Source organism: Eulemur rufifrons, chromosome 5, assembly GCF_041146395.1.
Source record: "Eulemur rufifrons isolate Redbay chromosome 5, OSU_ERuf_1, whole genome shotgun sequence".
Taxonomy (NCBI): domain Eukaryota; kingdom Metazoa; phylum Chordata; class Mammalia; order Primates; family Lemuridae; genus Eulemur; species Eulemur rufifrons.
In genome coordinates, this window is record NC_090987.1 from 4,267,664 (window position 1) to 4,288,730 (window position 21,067).

Consider the following 21,067-nt stretch of genomic DNA (forward strand, 5'->3'; position numbering starts at 1 on the left):
TAGGTGGGAAGCAAAGTGGTAGCCACTAATCTGAAACTCACCCTTCCTACCTACTCCAGCAATCCCAGAGAGAGATAAGAGACCAGGATAAAAAGAAAAAGAAAAAAAAAAAAACCAAAACAAAACAAGAAAACACTCATTTCTCCTGAAAACATGCTATTAGGAATTCCTGATAGTAGATTCTGTAGAAAAATAGTGGAGAATCTTAATGTATGAAATGCTTTTAGCAAAATGTACGTGGTCTGTCCAGGTTAGTTATGGTAAATGAATGAATGTATAATTCACAGATTTATAGCACAAGATCTGCTAAAATTGGCAGAGCCAGCACGTGGCTACCTGAGTAAAAATGATAATATTTTGTAACTGAAATGTCTCCTCTTGTGATGTCCCGTATGCACCAGTTAGAGAGCTCCCTTGCCAGGTCAGAGCGGTACTGATGCAACGGTAACAGAGCTTGAGAGTTGCGTCTGCAATCCATCCTTCCACCTGCTTGGCCTGCGTCTCATAATCACCCCTGTACTTTGAATTATTGGTAAATGTTTGTCCTCAGTAAGATATGTGATTTTTTAAAGTCTGATTTGAGACTCAGATGTTATTACATTTTTCAGTGTAATACTTTGTAAATTGACAGCTCAATCTTCTTGTCAAGTTCTGAAAAGACACATCTAAGGACTACTCAAGAAAATATTTTGGAAGCTTATTAAAAAACCACAATACAATCACAGCTAGCCTCCTTTAGAACCTGACTTTCTGCCCTTGTTTTTTCGTGGGTCGCTCTCAATATCACTGATGGTCAGGTAGGTGCAGCCCGGCAGAGGCTGGAGCTGCCCGGTCACAGAAAAGGCAAATGATTCACACAGCTGCTAGGAAGGTCTGGTTGTCAGCAACAGACACCTCAGTTTTCTAATGTCTGGGAGTAAGCATTGATGGTGAGAATGACATGTTGCTACAAAATAAGACAAAGCTAACCGTAAAGAAGATTCTTGGACATACACTGTCTTGTTTCATTGTATCTTGACTGTAATCTAGACGAAGATATTGTTACATTCTCCATTTATGGGTAAGTAAACTGAGTGTTAAAGAAGTCAACTGATATATTCAGTTCACAGAATTAATGAATTGGGCACCTAGACCCTAAGGACAAATTCATTTTCTACCAAAATGATTACTGAATGTATTGAGCACCTGAAATGTGCTAATGTTTGCTATACATTATCTAATTCAATCCTTATAAACACATTATAAGGTAAGTAAAAATAGCCCATGTTTGTCCCAAGGGAATTTATGCTCAGTGACATTATATGACTTATGGTAAAAAAAAAAAAAAAAAAAAAAAAAAAAATCTGTGTAAGTCATCATTCTCCAGAGAAACAGAATCAATAGGACACAGAGAGAGAAAGAGAGAGAGAGATAAAGAGGGGATTTATTAGGGAAGTGGGCTCACATGACTACAGCAGCTGACAAATCCTACAATGGCTGTCTGCAAGCTGCAGAACCAGGAAAGCCAGTAGTGGGCTCAGTCCAAGTCTGAAAGCCTGAGAACCAGTTACACCGATGGTGTAACTCTCAGCCTGAGGCCTTAGAATTTGGGAAATTGCTGGTGCAAGTCCCAGAGTCCAAAGGTCAGAGAACCTGGAGTTCTGATGTCCAAGGGCAGTTGAAGATGGGTGTCCCAGCTCCAGAAGAAGGAGAAAAAAAAATCCACTTTCCTCTGTCTTTTTGTTCTACCCAGGCCCTCAGCCAATTGGATGGTGCCCGCCTACATCAGGTGAGCCCAGATCTTCCCCACTCAGTCCATTGATTCAAATACCAATCTCTCCCAGAAAGACCCTCACAGACACCCAGAAAAAAAATGCTTTACCAGCTGTCTTGGTATCACTTAATCCAGTCAAGTTGACACCTAAAATTAACCATCACAGGATTCAAAACCATTTAGAGAAAAAGAAATCTATAATATGCATGCATCCTCAATTCTATGAAAACTATTTTTCCTGTCAACACGGAATTATTTATCTTGTTTCTCTTTATAGGAATTATGTTGGAGTGTCTGTTTTTTAAAAAGCTCTGCCAACACTCTCTACAATCTGCCTTCTCTCTCTCTCTAAGTGTTACAGCTGGTCAGTGAAAGGATTTGGAAGGAGGAATGGATGGAATGGAAGTCATTCTTCTCAGAATGTCATGGTGGAAAGATGCAGCAGCTTCTTAGATGAGTCTACATCCTCTGGTCCTTAACTGCGGTGGCCAGAGGGGGAGGCTCTGACCTCTCAGAGAACTCTGGCTTCTCCCCAGTCCCTGTCCTTACTGACCATGTCCTAGTCCTTCAGCTGCTACCATCCAGACCTTTACTACCGCATCTCCTCCTGCACTTGTGGAAGCCCTAATGCCTTTATTAAATTCCTTATTCTTATGCTATAGAAATTCTGGTTTTCTGACTAAGCCCAGAGTACACAGCTAGTAGATCTGCCCTGTGTCCTAATCCAAACTCTGATGTTACCAGTATAGGTGCAGTGGTTCTTTTCTAAAATAAAGAGAATCATCATTGGGTGGAACATGCTTGACATTAAATATATAGATTTGTATATTTAGTTGTATATATAATTTATTGCAATATATATTACAATAAGTTTATTTAATTCTACCCAGTTGATTGTGGAAAATAAAAGATAGCAGGCGTTAGAGAAATAATTAACATGTGCAAAAAAGCCTGTAGAAATGATAAGATGAATGCTTTACCCAAATTGCTTCTACTGGTCAATATTGCTTTTGGGATAAGAAGAATTGTATACATTGCTTTTCTTTTCTTTTCTCTTCTTCTTCTTTTTTTTTTTTATTGTCAGTCTCCGTAGAGATTGTCAAAGATTGCCAATGCCAACTATATTTCAAGTTTGTCATGGCGGGGTATTGGGAAAAGTTTTCAATTAGCAATAATCGCTCCTCGGATAAACCTCATTGGCTATGATACTGCCACTGCGCAAAGCTTGTAAACATTAGTTTTGCCTGAGGTGGATTACACCCACATACGCAAAAGGATTTTGACATCGTGTAAGTGGAAAGAGCAACAATAAGCTTACTAATATCTAGAATGAAACTAAGGGATTAAGTAAGTTGATAATAATATTGGCTATTATTATATTTGACTATATTTTTAAAAGTTCATAATCTAAAGAATACATTTCACTGTTTATTTTTAATATGACTCTCACTTATTGAGTGTATCTAAAGTTTGAGCCTACTGAGTTTATAAGAAATTATATTTTTTGTAATAAGTGATTTGGTGCAAAAAATGTGAATATAGCACATTCAGGTGAGCATACTTTTAAAAGGCCTGGATTTTTTTAAATCATAGATTGTAAAGATAAGGTTCTTACTAGGTACCAAGTGGCAGTGTATAAAATTATATGTGTGGGGAAAAAATAGCTTCTTTGTGCAGAGTATACAGCCTAAGCATATAAAATAATAGTATTGTCACCAATGCTGTTATAAAGATTAATGCAAAGGACGTTATCTGAAAACGAAACCTGCTATTAAACGCTTGATGCAATTGCCATTGTGAGATCCAGTCCCACCTATTAGCATGCACTAATAAAGATTAACAGCCTTCTCTCTGTTACAGGTGTTTTATATGCTTAGTCTATCCTTGTCTCTGGTAGATAAAAGAATCTTTATGCATAGTACTGCTGGAAATTTATTACTGAATAAAATTACTCATCAATATATATAAAAATATATTATTTTGGCTCATGATAATCTGAAAAAAACATATATATATATATACAAATCTATGAATAAAACAGGTCATAAATAATGTTTTGTTAGACATGAGTGAATACTGATTTGTGGATTTAAAATAAAATGTATTGAGTTCAATATTTTTAATAGGATGAAAAAGAGCTATGATGAATGTGTAGTGAACCTTTCCTGCAAAGAGTCATAGAGAATGTATCTGAATCCCATAGCTGATTAAGAACTTCACTTAAAGTGACTAAAAAGACACCTACTTTCTGCCTCTTTAATTGGACCTGCTTTATCTGAGGAGATCATTGCAATGACTGATGACAATACTACAAATGCCCAACAGGAAATCTACCTGGTGGTGTTTGCCCTCACATATGTACAACATGGTAATACTAAGTTTTAATCTATAAAACTAAAGAAATACAACAATTGCCTCAGAAAAAATGTCATTGTATTCTTGGGAGACTTCTATTCTAACTTTCATTTTGGCTAAAACACTATCTGCTGCCCATCTACAGCCTCTCCCAGTCGTTCAGGTGAACTACGTGCATTCCTGGTAGAGCTGACCCTTGAACAACGTGGGTTTGAACTGCACACGGCCACTTACACACAGATTTTTTTCAACCAAACACAGATGAAAATACAGTATTCCTGGGATGCTAAACCCACATACATGGGGAAGGGAGATTTTTCACATAGGCAAGTTCCGCAGGGCTGACTGTGGGACTCCAGTATGAGGGATCTTGGTATACATGGGGGTTCTAGAGCCAATCCCCCACTTATACCGAGGGACGACTGTATTCCCATTAGATGGTGCTAACTCCCCTGGTTCCTCAGTCCACCTCCCTACTGAGATAATCACTACTCCAGGACACAACAATTAGTATAATTACAATTATTCCTCTAGAGTGCAAACTCCACATAGGGCATGTACCTTGTACTGTATGTTCTAATTTACCACTCTGTGTACACTGTGTAATATAGGTCCAGGTACATAGCAGATTAGCAATGTATATTCGGTGAATGAATATATAAATGATATTGATAAACCATTTTGAAAAATCATAATTTGTGTTTTATTCTTGTTTCTTTTCATATCCAGAGGCCAACAGGCATTTTAAATATTCCAGAATGACATCAATGATTAAATTTTGTCATGTGGTTTCACCAAGACAGTTCTTTTTATCACAGATTGGCGAGCATTAGATAAATAAGACACACGCGATGGTTTATGCAAATGAGTGTTTGATGTCTCCCTCTCCTTACGTGTCAGGGACTGTCGTGGGCTCCGGCTCTGCATGGCGTGTTTCTCATTTTGGGATCTCGCCGGAAAGAGGAGCCTTTGTAGAAGACAAGCGATTCTCCTCAGAAAAGGAAAAACAAGAGAGTTGGAGGAAACTCAAATATTTCTGAAACTTCTGTTTGGTCTGGGCTGATGCCACATCTGCTCACCTCGCATTGGCCAAACATATAATATGGCGAAACCCAGAATCCGCGGGGAGGGACGTGAAATCATCTTACAGAGAAGAGGGGAGCAAACCGTTGGAAATAGTAATACAATCTACCTCACCTCTCTAGAAAATAGATCCTGCTAAAGAAGGTTATGTTTCCTAAAAGTGTCTCCATTTTAAGCATGAATTTCAAGGACCAGAATTTGTTATACAGAGTTCTTAATTAAAACCATGAAAATCAGAAAGGCCTTTGACACCTAATACACTGGATTTGAGATTTGCAACTAAAATGTTTGTGACTTTTATAACTTTCATGGTTTTCTGGTTTTTCTCAATCTTAATGTTAGATGGGAAAAAAAATTGAACGAAAATACCTACCTTGTAGAATTTTTGTGCAAATTATTTGATGATAGCATGTAAAAAAAGTTTCAAGTATAGCTCCAGGCTTACAGTAGAGCTTGTACCTGTCCCTTTTCCTTCACTGTCTCAAAAATGTCTTTACATTGGAATAAACAGCTAGTTTTATTGTTTTGCTAAGTAATTCTTGGTTTTCTGAAATCTTTCTCTTAGCAATTTTAAGAAGGAAAAAACTTAGCCAACTTATCACCAAATGGCTTTGATGCTGAAAGCTAGAGAGCTGTTCTCCGCCTGCAGGTCCTGGGGCTGCAGGTTGCTTTCAACATCTTCCCTCAGGCGATGTATTCTCCCAACCTACAGTATTAGATATAAACAAAAGAGTGGTTTTGTTTTTGCCTTTTTAACTCTAGATATCTGCTAGGTCATTGTCATTCTCCTTAAGTCTTTTCCTATATCCTTCTTCATAAGAAAGGTATTGAAAGACTTACATAAGAATATAGTTACTGGCAGCAAGAAACTCAGCTTTTCAATTTGGTTCTTAAAGAAGAATCTCTCTTCTCTCTCACCCACGTTCTTTCAAAACATCTCAGAATAAAGCGACTGTTCATACTGTTTCCCAAACTGAAATAATTTGACAGATTGCTTCTGAAATGAATCTAAACTTAAGCCACAATATAAAACTTTAAAATTAATAAATATAAGCAATGCTGTACACGTAAATTTTACCTAGCTTCCTAATTGACACCTTGTTGTATTGCTTCTCAGGTTTCTGGCAAAATAACAAGAATGCTTATGTTTGACTTTTGACTGACAATAACAAAAAATAAATATAATTATGGTAAATATGTAATGTGTTATACTATATATGGTTTCATGTGTACATATTTTACATCTATAATAAAGTTTTGCAATAAAGTCATTAGGTTGTGCTTCTGTAATCACTTTACCATGTTTGTATTTCAAACAATATTTACAATGTGCCCACTTAATCCTTCAAACGTGGCTTCATACATTAAATAAATATTTATGAGGTATGTAAGGCACCTATATTGGGATCAAGAAATGTAAATATTAACATACATGATCTCATGAGAACCATATTAAATAGATAATTATAGTAGATCCAAGCTATACTGAAAATTAAATATATTTATACTTATGTTGAATAGTATAAGCATAAATTAAGTATTGAGAAGGCAGCTAATTCTTCCTAAAAATATTAAGAAGATGTTTTCATACATACCTGATATTGGACATGTTGTTTTATGCACAATGTCTTTTTCTGACCTCAAACACACAACTGTCTTCTCCATTTAGAAATGAAAAATGCAGGCTCAAGCAGGAAGTAGCATGTGCATGATCCCACAGCCAGTAAACCGTAGAGCCATGATGCAAACACAGTTTACCTGGGTACAAAGCCTTTGCCACTTAACTGGCTCTTAAGCTGGGAGTCAAAGAAAAAACATACTGTTTTTCCAGGTGAGGAAGCCTGTGCCAATAGCATTCCAAGGAGGGTGACAGCTGCTGCTTGTGAACAGGACCAGAGAGTTCCGGAGGCTCTGTGTACGAGGCGAGGCCAGTGTGTAGAGGCCAGGCTATCTCACTTCCGCCTTGATGGCCCTGCTTAGCTGACCTTCTTGCAAATGAATACATTCACTCACCATTCACTCTTTCAATTCAAACTCTGCCAGGCATATGGGGGAGAGACAATAATGAATTTTAAAAAATGCTTCTCTAACTTTGAGAAGCTTATAGTCTGGTCACTAGTGGAGGAGAAGAAAGTCCTTAAGTTTTCACATAAACCAATGCAAGTGGAAAAAACAAGTCCTGGTTTCGTGTGTTTGGTCTTTGTTGTGAATACTTTTGAGATACTCAAAATGAGATGCATTAATAAATAGGTAGATGGATACAAAGGGTCTCTAGAGTTAGAGGAAAGTTGAGCTGGAGATATAAATTTGTAATACACGGGTGACCGCAGAACCCAAAGACTTGGATGATTCCATTTGATACACATAGCAGATGAGAGGAGAAGACCATGGATCAGGACCTGCTTTTGAGGAACCATATTCAACAACTAGGTCACTTCTCTCCCGTGGCCTCTCACCTGGGCTGCTTAGCTTGTGCTGTGATGGAGGGGGGTGTCTTCCTTAGGGTGTGGCCTCTGTTACAATTTTGGCATCCCATGGGTCAGATGCAGGAGAAAAGGAAGAGCATATAATTCTAAATTAAAATCAATTAAATATCCATCAAATAAGTACCAGTGAAAAGGCATAATTAATAACAGGAATAAAGGACATGAGACAAGAACAATTCAAAAGGAAACAGAAAGTATGTATAAATAATAGAATTAATAATAATAAGGGCAAATAGCTTTAAATAATAACTAATAACTTCAAAAATAGGTGTGTGTTGCTCGTGTTAAATAAATATTCTCTGTATGATAAATTATAAACTGGATAATAGAGCAGAAGAAATTGACTATAATTCAGCTTAGGGCAAAAAGATGAGGTGAGAAAGAAAGATATGAGAAAATATGAAAAAGAAGTAAAAAGATATGAATGATATATGAAACTGCCCAACATACATATATTAAGAGGTAAAGAAAGAAAAAACAAATTATAGGGAAACAGTAATATTAGAGGATCTAATTGCTGGGAAATTTCTAGAAATTTCAAAATAATTAGATTGAAGCAACAGAAAGTTCTGAACAGGATAACCAAAAATAAATACCTATCTAGACACATTTTGGTAAGATTTCAGATTCTTAAAAAAACAATGGGCATCTTAAAGGAGCCAGAGAGAAGAAACAAATTATTTCCAAAAGATAAACAAATAAATTGACAGTAGAAAACTTTTAACACCCAAAGACTCAATTATAAGCTGTTTCCCCTCCTAATTTCTATTGAGGGGAGGGGCAGTCGTTGCATGTTCTTCACTATGACGTGAGTGTTAAATGAATTAATAAGCATGGCATGTTTAGAATGCTGCTCAATGTACTAAGAGCCACACACATTCTTGTTTTTCCCATCACTGTTACTACTATGGTGGTGGTCCATAGATAACTATCAACTACAAGTAAAGGAGCAAAGAAACAAAATGTTCAGAGTGCTGAGGGAACATGTCTATTAACCCAGTAGTCTTTCCCAGATGGACAATCTTTGAAAAAAGGTTTCAACACATTTCCAGATAAAGATTGGAAAATGTTGCTACTCATGTTCTTTATTGTAAGAATTGCAATACTGCACTGTCCCTAATAAGATGGAAACCAACATAAGAATAACTGGGATCTGAGAAGAATAGTATAGCAAAGAAATTGGTAAACATATGCTGTGCCAATGTTCGCCAAGACCACCCTCAGGTGTGACGGTTAACTGGAAAACTCCCAGGACTCAGAAAAACCTGTTACATTCATGGCCTTGAACTCCAGCATTTTGTCTATTGAACGACTTGAGATTCCTAAAAGCTCCGAACCATCACGTTCTACTCAGCATTCAGCCAGCACTGCCTCCGGATCCTGAGAGGCGGATGTCAGACTCATACCAATGCTTTCTCCCTGTTCCAGAATCTTGTCTCATCTACTCTGGATTGTATGGGCTGTTTTCTAATATTTTCAAACAAATAAGTTTTATATTTTATTCAGCTTTTAATAATTATTCAAGGTAGGTTCACGTGAGAGAAACAGCCCTGTCAGAGCAGAAAGCACAAGTCTAACTAGTGAACAAGTTAAATATCAGCACTGTCCTCGGCCTTTACATCTAGAAATAGCCTCATTTTTTCACACTTTTGCTGATTCATTTTCAGATTACTCATACTCTACCAATGCTAACCCCACCTGCTTTTTACCATTTCTTGTCTTGAAACCTTCAAAAGTTTTGTAATGTTTCTTTTAGCTCCAATCCGTTCAAACTACAGTTGACCAATTCTCAACAACATAATTTCCCCTTTATTCTAAGTATCTTTGAGGTTTCTCTGTCCCTACTCTCTCAGTGTATGTTTTTTTTTTTTATTTATCTCCATTACTGACATTTAGACATCTAAATTTTCTAATCTGACATCTGGATTAATTCACCTTGCTTTAGATGAAGAACATTCTGGCCAAAGTTTTTTTTTGGCGACAATTACATTTTGGAAATCCAATTTGATTTACAATAACTTCTGTTTTAATCTAAGGTCTTCGCTATCTTCTCACATTCTTCCTCTGCTGGACTGACTCTTGGCAACCCTTCTGTGGATTCGATGTCTTGCATTCCAGGACATACCTGACTCTATCGACTGTGTTTGAAGGTCTCCCTTTTCTACTTCCATACGCCAGATGAACACATCTACCATAGCCTTGGTAATATCGAATTGCAATGACAGGTTTCACCAATTATGGCTCTTTATTGAATTGAAGCCTTTATGAGAAGGGACTGTCCCATTTATAATTTGTCAACGGAATCTTGCTAAATTTCTGATTTTTCCCAATAAATACATTTGTAGAATTTTGAGTAAATGATCATACATTGAGAAGGAGTGAGCTTCCTCCACTCCCATCTTGCAACACAATTTTACCAGGTATCCTAGTCATTATTTCCCATATCTTTTCTCAAAATGACTATTTACTTATTAATAATTAGCATGCATTATGTATGAACAGGCACTTTTTATCACTTAACCCATCTGAACTCTGTTACCGTGAAGTAGAGAATAGTTGAGTCTATTTATTTTGTGTCGTAAAAGCTTCCCAAGAACGAGATGGATGCCATGAACTCTTTTATCCCTTTAGGGACCTGGGGATTGAAGCTGTAGCAAATGATCTGAAAAGCATGACGTGGGCATTTTAAAAAAACTGTATTGAAGAGTACACAGCAAAGGTCTTACCATATGGAGGAGAGAGATTGTGCTAGCTGAAAGTGATCGGAGAGTCATCTATTCCACACTACTGGTTTTATAAATGAAAACTCTGAGGGCCAGAAAAGTCAAACTACTTCCTCAAAGTCTGTCAACAGATCAGAGAATACAATTTCATTCTTCTAATAGCTAAATTGGTGATGCTTACATAAAGCCCCACATAATCTATGAAGTCAACTATGTCAGGAAAACAATATAGATCCCAATGCATTTGCAAAACAGTCTTCAGTTCCAACACCGTATTTTATTCCATACTAACAAAATCTGAAAGAAAAAAAAACACTGTATCTTTATGTAAAAGACACAATGTATGTAAGTGAAGGATTTCTTGAAACATGCCTGCTGGAGGTGTAGAACCCTGGGAAGGAAGCCCAGAGGAAACGTGTGCTGCAGCCATGTTAGAATTCTAATTATCAAATCAGCTGACGCGGAGCCTTAGGTGTTGCTATTGTCATGGCAGATAAAACGCATCCTTTTGGCTTGCGGAGATTTTGGAATTGTTTCATGAAACCAGATGGGTTCTAATTAATGCACTAGTGGTACACAAGCCTACTTTTTTTTTATTCCTGACTGGCAGCCTGAGATCCATTTGGGATTTACTTAATGAGTCTATTCCAGAAAACTACCATTTACATTAACTCTATTGTATGACTAGGATGAGCATTTACAGGGTTGTTAAAATTTAGGACAGAATGACAAATTCTCAATTTCCTGCACCTTTAAACTCTTCATATTTAAGAATTATTCTTAAAAAAAAGGTTATAGTACCCCAAACCATTATAGTCCCCCAGCCTTTGGAGTGCTACTGGTGTTTTACCCTTTTACTTTAAGAACAGAATCTCAATTTTGTTCAGAGTATCAGCATGTCCAGGTAAGTTTCACCTGCCCGGCCACCCATGGCCACAGGAACCTGTTCTTGCCAACGATGTGTGGGCACAAGTCAGCTCCAGTGGGGATTCTGAGAATGTCATTGTTTTTGACCAAAAAGAACAGGACTCAGTTTGCGCAAACTTTTGCCTGCTCTTCTGTCTACTTGGACTATAGACGTAGTGCCTGAAGTGAGAGTGATTATTTTGATTTCACAAACGCAAAATCCCCCTGGTAAGGGTGGCAAGGCAGAGCATGGGACGCAGTCTCAGACAGGATGGCCTCGTGTCCCCTCTGCCCCCTGGGCTGTCCACTGCGACTAAGAACTCAAGTCTTTATTTGGTTCAGGAGTCTCTCACTGACACCCCAAGCCGTGTGGGTGTCTAAGTTCCTCCCTGGAATATTTTCGTCAATTTTGTCAAAAAAGTTATATTCTATTAGTCACTTTTGCTTACATGTGATAAAAAGTTTTCCCTTTGTCACGAAATTACAGATGAAAAAATGCAGCCTCTCACTTTCCCCTCAGCACACCCACAATCTACTCGCACAAAGCCTTTGTAAGTAGACTAATGAACAACTAAAGATCACAAGAATGTTCATATTATTGAAGCCCAACACACATTCAAAATCACATAGTAAATACTTTTAATTTTGCTCCTCCTTGGACCCCACAAAATGGAGATTTTCTTGATAATTTCCCCTGTAATGAATACGGCCCTCCCCTCCCCTGGATCTCATCTCTATCCTTCAACTCTCACTTTGATGTTCTTACATAACCATTCTTTGAAAGATTAAAAACAAATCCATTCTGTGTCTCATGAGGGACAGTTTGACTCTTTCTTTTTCTCGAAGCCGTCCTAACAACACAAAGCTTGGATTTCTACTTCAACTGAGTATTAAGGATGTATTTGCTTTTTTGTTTGTTTTAAATTTTATTGTTTTTTGCTAAGAGGAATGTTGGTACTAGTTAAGACATGAAAATTGCTTTCATTTTGTTATAAGCAAAGAAACAATTTATGTATATATCAATACAGATTTATGCTTATAGAGCATCTTGCTATATGGGCCTTAGTAATTACATTTCTACTTCAAAGGGCTGATTAATTCTTTAGACATAACGGCTCCTAGAATATCAATAGGCTCTCAGAAGATTCTGCAGAGTCAGCGAAGTATTGCATGGTGGGGAAATCAGAAAACCCTGGAAGGCCATTCACTTACGGGACCAAATGATATCTCTAAATCTTATGGTTTTTCATCTCATGAATAGAAATAATAACATTGTGTCCCTTATATGCCTTTGAAGATTAATGAGACTATAAATATGGCCCACCTGAGACAACAGGTAAAGTAAGGCTTTAAAATTGTGGAGTTGATGATGATGATTTTCTATCGAGAAAGATGATAAATCTTAATTTGTAGACTCTATATTTTTAACCAAAACTAGATTATTTTGATAACGTATTCAAATTTTGCCTTACATTTACATTTTCACTGTGTATTTTATTGATTATAAATTCAGGAAATGAGCTTGTTATCCCAGATGGTGATAATTATACCATTGAGTATCATGTTACTACCTGATGAATACTGCTAGAATACGATACAAAAGGCAAAGATTACTCTCAAACAAATGCCCCAAATTGAGTTTTCTTATATGGTAAACTCATCACATAATGCACCATCACCAGTGCATTAACTATACTGTGAATTCACAGTGACTCATTTTAAAGTACTCCTTTCCTCTGCAAGTGAAATCAGCTATAGATAGTTAAAATGAGAAAGCAAATGAAAAGAGGTGGTTAGTGACAGAGCTTGGAACACAGCTGGCAGTCATCAGGCTGAATTAGCATTCACCAGCCCACAGAGACGCCAAGAGAATAACACCAAGGAAGTTTCCTATTGGGTTTCAGAGTACGTACAACCATGTGGCATGAACATGTATTGCGTGATCCTTCTGCAGACATCGAGCTTTTACGTGTTAGAATCAGTATCAAAATTCTATTTATTAGTCTAAATGAAGAAATGCATTTCCTTTACTTTTTAGTTTCCAGAAATAATAGACAACCAAACAAATACACAAAAAATAGAAAACAATTCTTAGGTTTGTTAACTTGTGCAAGAAAGAAGTCTCCAATTCCATCTTAAATTCAGATATATTCCTCTGATTAGGTAAGTAATTTTTTTCCCTTTTCTATTCAGTTATTTTGCATGAGTTATGAAGTTGATCTATTTTTGAGGGGAGCATGTTGTTTTAGGAAACAATTTTGAATCTAAAATGTCCTTAAGAGAAATAACACATATTCTGTAGTCCTACCAGTTTTCTTCTCACCGCTCAGAATGTGTCTTTCTCATTCCAGTAACACATGCTAACATGACACATTGAAAAAGTAGCCTAAAATATGAAAACCATTAACTATTTTATGACATTTCTTGAAAAGTATACGTGATGGTGAAATTCTATTTGGAAATGGATACTTCAACACTGTGCAGATATTATCAACCTTGTAGGAAAGCAGGAATTCCTTATGAAAAAAGTTTTTCTTAAAATAGTTTTAAAATATGTAAAACCTACATCATATGATACCATAAATTTTAAAAATGCACTGAAAGCTTTCATTGATCTTTTTAAAGCATCAGGTGTAAGACTTTTAGTCATAGATATTAAAAATAATCATATTTTAAAGAAGGGTTGTAATTGAGTCTAACATATTTCATTACTTAAATGGGCAACACAGTGTAATCATTTAAATATACATTTTTTTCTAACAGGTACTTTTTTTTAGGTGCTTACTAAATGCCAGGGATTGTGTTCAACAAGTTAGGGGCATTATTCTGTTTAACAACCACAGCAACCCTATCAAATAAGTATTATTATTTTGCCCATTTTAAAGATAAGGATTCTGAGCCTTAGAAAAATTGCCAAAGGTTACTCAGCTGTGATTAGGCCCATATCTGTTTAACTACAAAGCTCATATGTTTAACAACATTGACGCTCTCCTACAATAGCCTGCCAATTAAAAAAAAATTTTTTTTTAAATATAAGACTTCTTTTATGCTTCTGGATAAATGTATTCTTCATTCTTTTTCAAATGATTTCTGAAAATTATATGATAGGACCATGACATTTTAAATTACTTCTCCTTGATTCAAATATCATAATCCTGACACAGACAGATCATTGTCGTTGTGTTCAAAAGTGGCACACTTTGTCGGAATGTTTGGTGTGATGAGGCTGAGCTTGCTGCCTTAAGTCCGTGCACACCACCCAGTAGAACAGAAAAATCCCAGGAAAGGGACTCTGTGGTCGTAACTAATCTTTTCTGACATAAGCTGTTAAGTGTCCGTGTGCTTAATGAGGCAGGTAGGTGTTAATACCTATTCCAATTGATGATTTGGGGTTTTCCGTTAAGGCATTTTTCACCTATCAGATAAAAATTCCTTTCTTTCAATTTTGGTAGCTGCTAATGACATTTTGGGTACAGAAATGACATTTTAATTAACAGCTGGAGAAACGATGAGGCTGGTTCCTGCTGAGGGCTGTGAGGGAAGGACTTGTGCCAGGCCTGGCTCCTTGGCTTGTAGATGGCATCTTCCCTGTCTCTTCCCATCACCTTCCCTCCATGAGTGTCTGTCTCTGCGTCCAAATTTCCCCTTTCTATAAGGACAACCATCATATTAGATTAGGGCCCACCCTAACGACTTCATTTTGACTCTGTTACGTCTCTGAAGATCCTATTTCCAAATACAGTCATATTCTGAGGGATTGGGGGTTACAACTTCAACACGTGAGTTTTGGGGAGAACAATTCAGCCCATGCCCCCTATGGTCCAAACATTAAAATGCCAAATACACATCTTGGTATTGTGGTTTTTCATACTGAATAGTAGAAATGATTACAATTCCATAAATTGTGCTTCTTTCGATGTGTATATTCTTCCTGCCTGAAAATCCCTTATCCCTGATCTGTGTCTTATCGTTGAGACCTCAACTCAAATGTTTCCTTCTTAGAGAAAAAGGCTGTTTTCTCTGTTCCCAGACTCCTTCTAAATCCTGTGTTTTTCATCGCTCTATTACTATCTGGAATTGGTGCATTTGTTGATGTGATTTGTCTCTCTCACCTCAGTGGACTCTGAGCTCCTTCCCAGGGGGGACTTTGCCTGTCCTCTTTATTGCTCTATCCCCAGTAGAAAGGACAGCACCCGATACATAGTAGACTCTCAGAAAATAATTGTTGAATGAATGAATGGATACACCACATTCAACATTTTATGCTTTTGTCTGGATATGGCCAGAGTGCATTAAAAGGGCAATTATGAAGCCCTTGCTGTGTGCTGCGGGAAAACATGCGGCTCATGCCCCCCAGGGAGGCTGAATATTTTTCTTCCCACTGTCAGCCATTGCTCTATTTTTATCAGACACTTTCTATGCAACATATCATTACTACGCATCCATAGCTCTAGAAAAGTGAATGATACCCTGATTTTGAATATTCATGGATCAGACATGGAAACAGAAGCACATCCAGTCAAACTCCTCATTTTAAAAACTAGGGAATAAGTCATTTCACCCAGAGGTGAAATGACTTGCCTGCCTAATTGAGCGACCATACTAACTCCACAACTTAGTTCTCATGAGATTCGCCGTATGTGCAGAACAGAAATGGAAGCCAAGTTTTCCTTTGTTCAGATTTTAGTACCTGTGGACTTCTGCAGGCAGTCTGTATCATCTGGCCTATTAATGGAAAAGCAAAGGTCCCATGCACATTCTGTGTCCAACACAGTGATGTGTTTTCTACCTGGACACAGAGACTCCGCAGGTCTCTGGGCAGGTAAACTAGTGCTCATCTCCTCACTGGCTGGTTGACAGCTTCCACTTCCAACATATTCTGAACTCATCTGCAACCCTGGCGTGTGCAACAGCTGAGGGAAGTATGGTCCTGTACATTAATTTCTTTTTAAAAAATCTTAGTTCTATTTGATAGTAGCAATTTGGGGAGAGGGATAAAATGTCTAATCAGAAATAGAAGCAGATTCTATTATCAGCTCTGCTACTGCCTTGCTGCGACCTTTAATAAATCACTTAGTTCTCTGCTTTCCCCAAGCGCAAAGTATAGAACCAAATGATTTCTGCGGCCCCTTCCAGCTCCAGATTTCAGTGTATATTTCAAATTGAAAGTATCTGTCTAAAGGTATTAATATGTTATTCAGTTTTCCAACAACTACTTTCCAACAGTCAGTCTCTCTCATTCTCTCTCTCTCCCCCGTCTTATTTTAGATTAATGATATACCAGTTATGTTAGTATTAATGACATATTAATTATGTACTAATTACCCTATCTGCTGCACAGACTTCTGACCAGATTGGTGACATAGCTCAAAATCATTCTCCCATTGCCCCATTGTTTCCTCTGGATTAAGGTGAGCTTTCCCCTGCACACGTGGGCACAGGTGGGGGAAGCAGGGCATCTGATTGGCATGGCCCCACTGGAACTCTGTGGTTGTCTTATCAACGCAGAGCAGCTGGCTGGTGAGATCCACGTGTTGTGTTGATTGAGCTTATACATATTTTGAAGTGTGTTTACACCTGTCATGAGAAGTTTTATAACATCTCCCTTACATTTTACATCAATAGCGTTAACAAGCCCTCATGGAATTCATCTGCCAATAGAAATAGCAGATGGCATTTTATTTTATCTTTTTCTTATATAACAATCACTAGCTGCATTTTAAGGTCCCCATCACACTAACTAATAAATGACAGTGAGTCAGAACAGTAACTCAGAATACACCATCACATCAATTTGCCAGAAGTTTGTTTGTAAAATAAAATGACCTCATAATTATTCTCTCTGACATTACATGCAAAAAAAAACACCATCTATAAGTCCCTCCCAACATGTTAACTCGAGTTTTAAAATGTTCTGCCAGATGTTTAGAAAGTACATCAAGAAGCTTTCTTTCTTTTTTAAAGTTAAATTGTCCTTATTGTAATCAGGGATGTGGCATTAAATCCCTTTTGTTTCTCTGAAGAATAAAGCCCTTCACAAAAGGAAGACATTTCCAATGCTTCTTAAAAGTGAGCACATTTGGGGCTATAGCTCTTTTTTTTATTATTTCAGCATATTATGGGGGTACAAAAGTTTAGGTTACATATATTGCTCTTGCCCCACCTCCCCCCTGGAATCAGAGCTTCAAGCGTGTCCATCCCCTAGACGGTGCGCATTGCACTCATTATGTAGGTATGCACCCATCCCCTTTGCCCCCCCACATCTGCCTGACACCCGATTAATAAATGTGCTCTTAGGTGATGATCAGTGAAACCAATTTGATGGTGAGTACATGTGGTGCTTATTTTTCCATTCTTGGGATACTTCACTTAGTAGAATGGGTTCCAGCTCTATCCAGGAAAATACAAGAGGTGCTAGATCACCATTGTTTCTTATAGCTGAGTAGTACTCCATGGTATACATACACCACATTTTATTAATCCACCCATGTATTGATGGGAACTTGGGTTGTTTCCACAGCTTCGCAGTTGTAAATTGTGCTGCTGTAAACATTCGAGGGCAGATGTCTTTTTCATTGTTTTAAATTTATCAAGCTTTGTCTTATGACCTAAGGTATGGTCTATCACGGCAAATATTTCATGAATACTTGAAAAGAATGTGTATTTGGCTCTTATTTGAAGTGTTCTATAATTATTGATTAGAATCTATTGATTGATGGTGTTGAGTTTCCCTATATTCTTGCTGATTTTCTGTCTGGATGCTCTATCACTTGTTGAGAGAGGGGTATTGAAGTCTCCAACTATAATCATGAATTTGTCTATTCATGATAATAGACATTCCATCCCTACCAGTATTTGCTTCATATTTGCAGATCAGTTGTTCAGGATCGCTATGACTCTTTCTTGGTGGCTCATTGCATAATTCCTTTCTGTGTCTGGCAATTTTCTTTGCTCTGAAGTCTACTTTAATTTTAATAGAGCTACTTCTGTTTTTTTTTTTCCCACTAATGTTTGCATAGTAGATCTTTTTTCATACTTTTATTTTAAATCTACTCATGTCATATTTGAAGTGAGTTGCTTATGAGTAGCTTATAGTTGGGTCAGGTTTTATTGTTTTTTGTTTTTGTTTGTTTGTTTTTCAGTCCATTCTCCAAATCTCTTGAGTTTTAATTTGTATCTTCAGAACATTTAAATGGAATGTAGTTATCGATGTTAGGGCTTATGTCTGCTATTTTTTGTTTGTTTTTTGTTTTTTCTCTGTTCTTCACTTCCTTGCCTTTCTGTGGGTTCCTCGAGGAATTTTTAGTTTATTTTGGTTTATCTGTGGAGTTTTGGGTGGATCTCTTTATATAACTGTTTAAGTGATTGCTCTAGAATATATACACCTAGCTTTACAGTCTATGGATATCAACATTTTAACAGTTTGAGTGAAATGTAGAAACATTACCTACCTTTATGTTACTATACTCTTCTCTGTTTATAGGTGTCTTAAATATTTTATTTACATTCACTGAAACCTGCATCAGGCAGCATTATTTATTTTCTTCTACTATCAAACATAATTTTAAAAACCCAAGAGGAGAATGAAAGCCTGTTGTATTCGCCCATATTTTTTTCTTATTGTGTAATTCTTCTCTTTTTGATGTTCCAAAATTTCTTCTTTTATCACTTTCTTTCTGTTTAGTGAACTATGTGTAGCCATCCTTTTGGGTGGGTGTCCCAGAAGCAGATGCTCCTAGATTTCTTCCGTCTGAGAATGTCTTAACTCCCTCTTCATACTGAAGGATCTTTTTCCAGTTATAAATGTGGGGGTTGACAGCACTTAAAAAACCTTTGTGACACCTCCCTGGCCTCACGATTTTAGAAGAGAAATCCCCTCTCACTAGAATTGTTTTTCTCCTAGGAGGTTAAGGTATTGTTTTCTGCTTTCAAATTTTTTCTTTCTCTGTCCTAGATTTTCATAAACTTGACTATGATGTATCTCGTCATGGATTTCTTTGGGATTATACAGTTTATAGTTTGCACAACTCCTTAAATCTGTAAGTTTATGTCTTTTACCAACTTTGGGAACTAAAAGCCATTGAATTTTTAACTATATTTTCAATTCTGTCATCTATTTTCTACCCACCTCAGATGGGGATGGCACATATTTTAAATCTTGTGTTATATTCACAGGCCCTTGTTGCTCTGGGCATTTTTAAAATCAATTTCTCTCTTTTTTACACGTTGTGCAATATCTATTATTCTTGCTTCAAGTTCACTGATTCTTCTGTTTCACCATTCAATCTTTGAGCCCATCCAGTGAGATTTTTTTATTTCAGCTGTATTTTACAGTTGTAAAAAAAATTTCATTTGGTTCTTCTTTGTATCTTTTATTTCTTTCCTGAAAAAATAAATACTTTTAAAAAATTTGTTCCAAGTATGCTCACCACGTTGATGCATTTTGTCGTGGCTGCTTTAAATTCCTTGTCAGGCGATTCTAGCGTCTGTATCGTCTTGGTGTTTTGCAGTCTGTTGGTTGGATTTTTCTCATTCTCATCGAGCTTTTCCTGGCTCTTGGCATGACAAGGGATTTTCAGTTGAAACCAGGACATAACATGACACTCGATCTTATTTCAATACTGTTTTAGCTGCTCCGTCTTACTCTTCACACAGGACGAGGCAGCACCTCATTCTGTCCGGCGGGGCTGGAGGTGCAGGTTCCCCATGCAGTTTCTGCTGCCAGGAGAGAGGGGGATAAGGGCTGCTCCTGGCCTTTGGCAGGGTGAGAATTTGGCTCCACAGTTGACCTCCACTGCCCTGGGGGATGGCAGTTGGCTGCTGGGGAAAGTTGTGACCCTCCCTCCCCCAGTCTCCCCGGCAGGGAGGCAGAGGGGTGTCTCATCACCGCTGAGTGGGGTGAAGTCCAGGCCCCGACATGCTCTGAGCTGGCACTGTGGTGTGTGGGCACCTCGCTACTGCCCAGCCAGATGACACCTTCCAGAGGGGGAAATGGGGTGTCTCATTAGAGTCTGGCAAAGGTGGAAATCTAAGCTCCTACTCCCTTGGATGGTGGTGGTAGGGGTAAGACCTCATTTTTTCCTTGATATTTGCTGAAGGAGAGAGGTCATTGTCTAAAATGTTCTGCTTTCCTGCAATGCCCTTTTCCTGATCCTTTGGCCAGAGAGAACAGGCTTTTGTTGGGACCTATTTTGACCGTGTCCATTGATGTTGCTGGGTTGCAGACAGAACTCTTCAGTTTCAGGTCTGGGATATATTAACACAAGGCCAGAGAAAACCCAGGAACTCGCCATTAACGCCTTCCTTGGGTCTCAAGGTCACTAGCTGGTCTACTTTCTTCTCCCCAAAATTCAGTCTTTTTATATTTGTTTTAAATATAATGTTCAGAGTTGTGTTAGTGCTTAGCAGAAGGAAAAGAGAAGAAGTATTTCTACTTCATATTCACATGAGCAGAAGTCTTCTATATGGTTCTTTTTAAAAATCTATAAGGCACAGCATTACCATTAATTTACTGGAAAGGCCACAATGTCCTGTTCATTGACCAATTCAAACGAATAGTGGAGTCACCGTCCCCTCCCCTGCCACAGCCAACAGCAGAGATGGAGCAATAGGCTCTCCAGAGCCTGGGATGGCACCGTTGCTAAGTAATAGATTTGCGAATAACGGCAAGATTTATAGGGATCACGTTACGGAGGAAATGAGTTAGGGACAGGTTCCACGTAGAAAAATAAGCTCATATTGCCCCGAAAATCCTCCCACTC

At 37.7% G+C, this 21,067-nt stretch overlaps 1 non-coding gene across 1 annotated transcript; it reads right to left on the minus strand.

Moving 5' to 3' along the window:
• Positions 1-2,837: 2,837 nt before the first annotated feature.
• Positions 2,838-2,979, minus strand: LOC138383575 (U4 spliceosomal RNA). Its single transcript, XR_011233631.1, has one exon. It is a non-coding gene; the product is annotated as a U4 spliceosomal RNA (small nuclear RNA).
• Between the last annotated feature and the right edge of the window lie 18,088 nt (positions 2,980-21,067).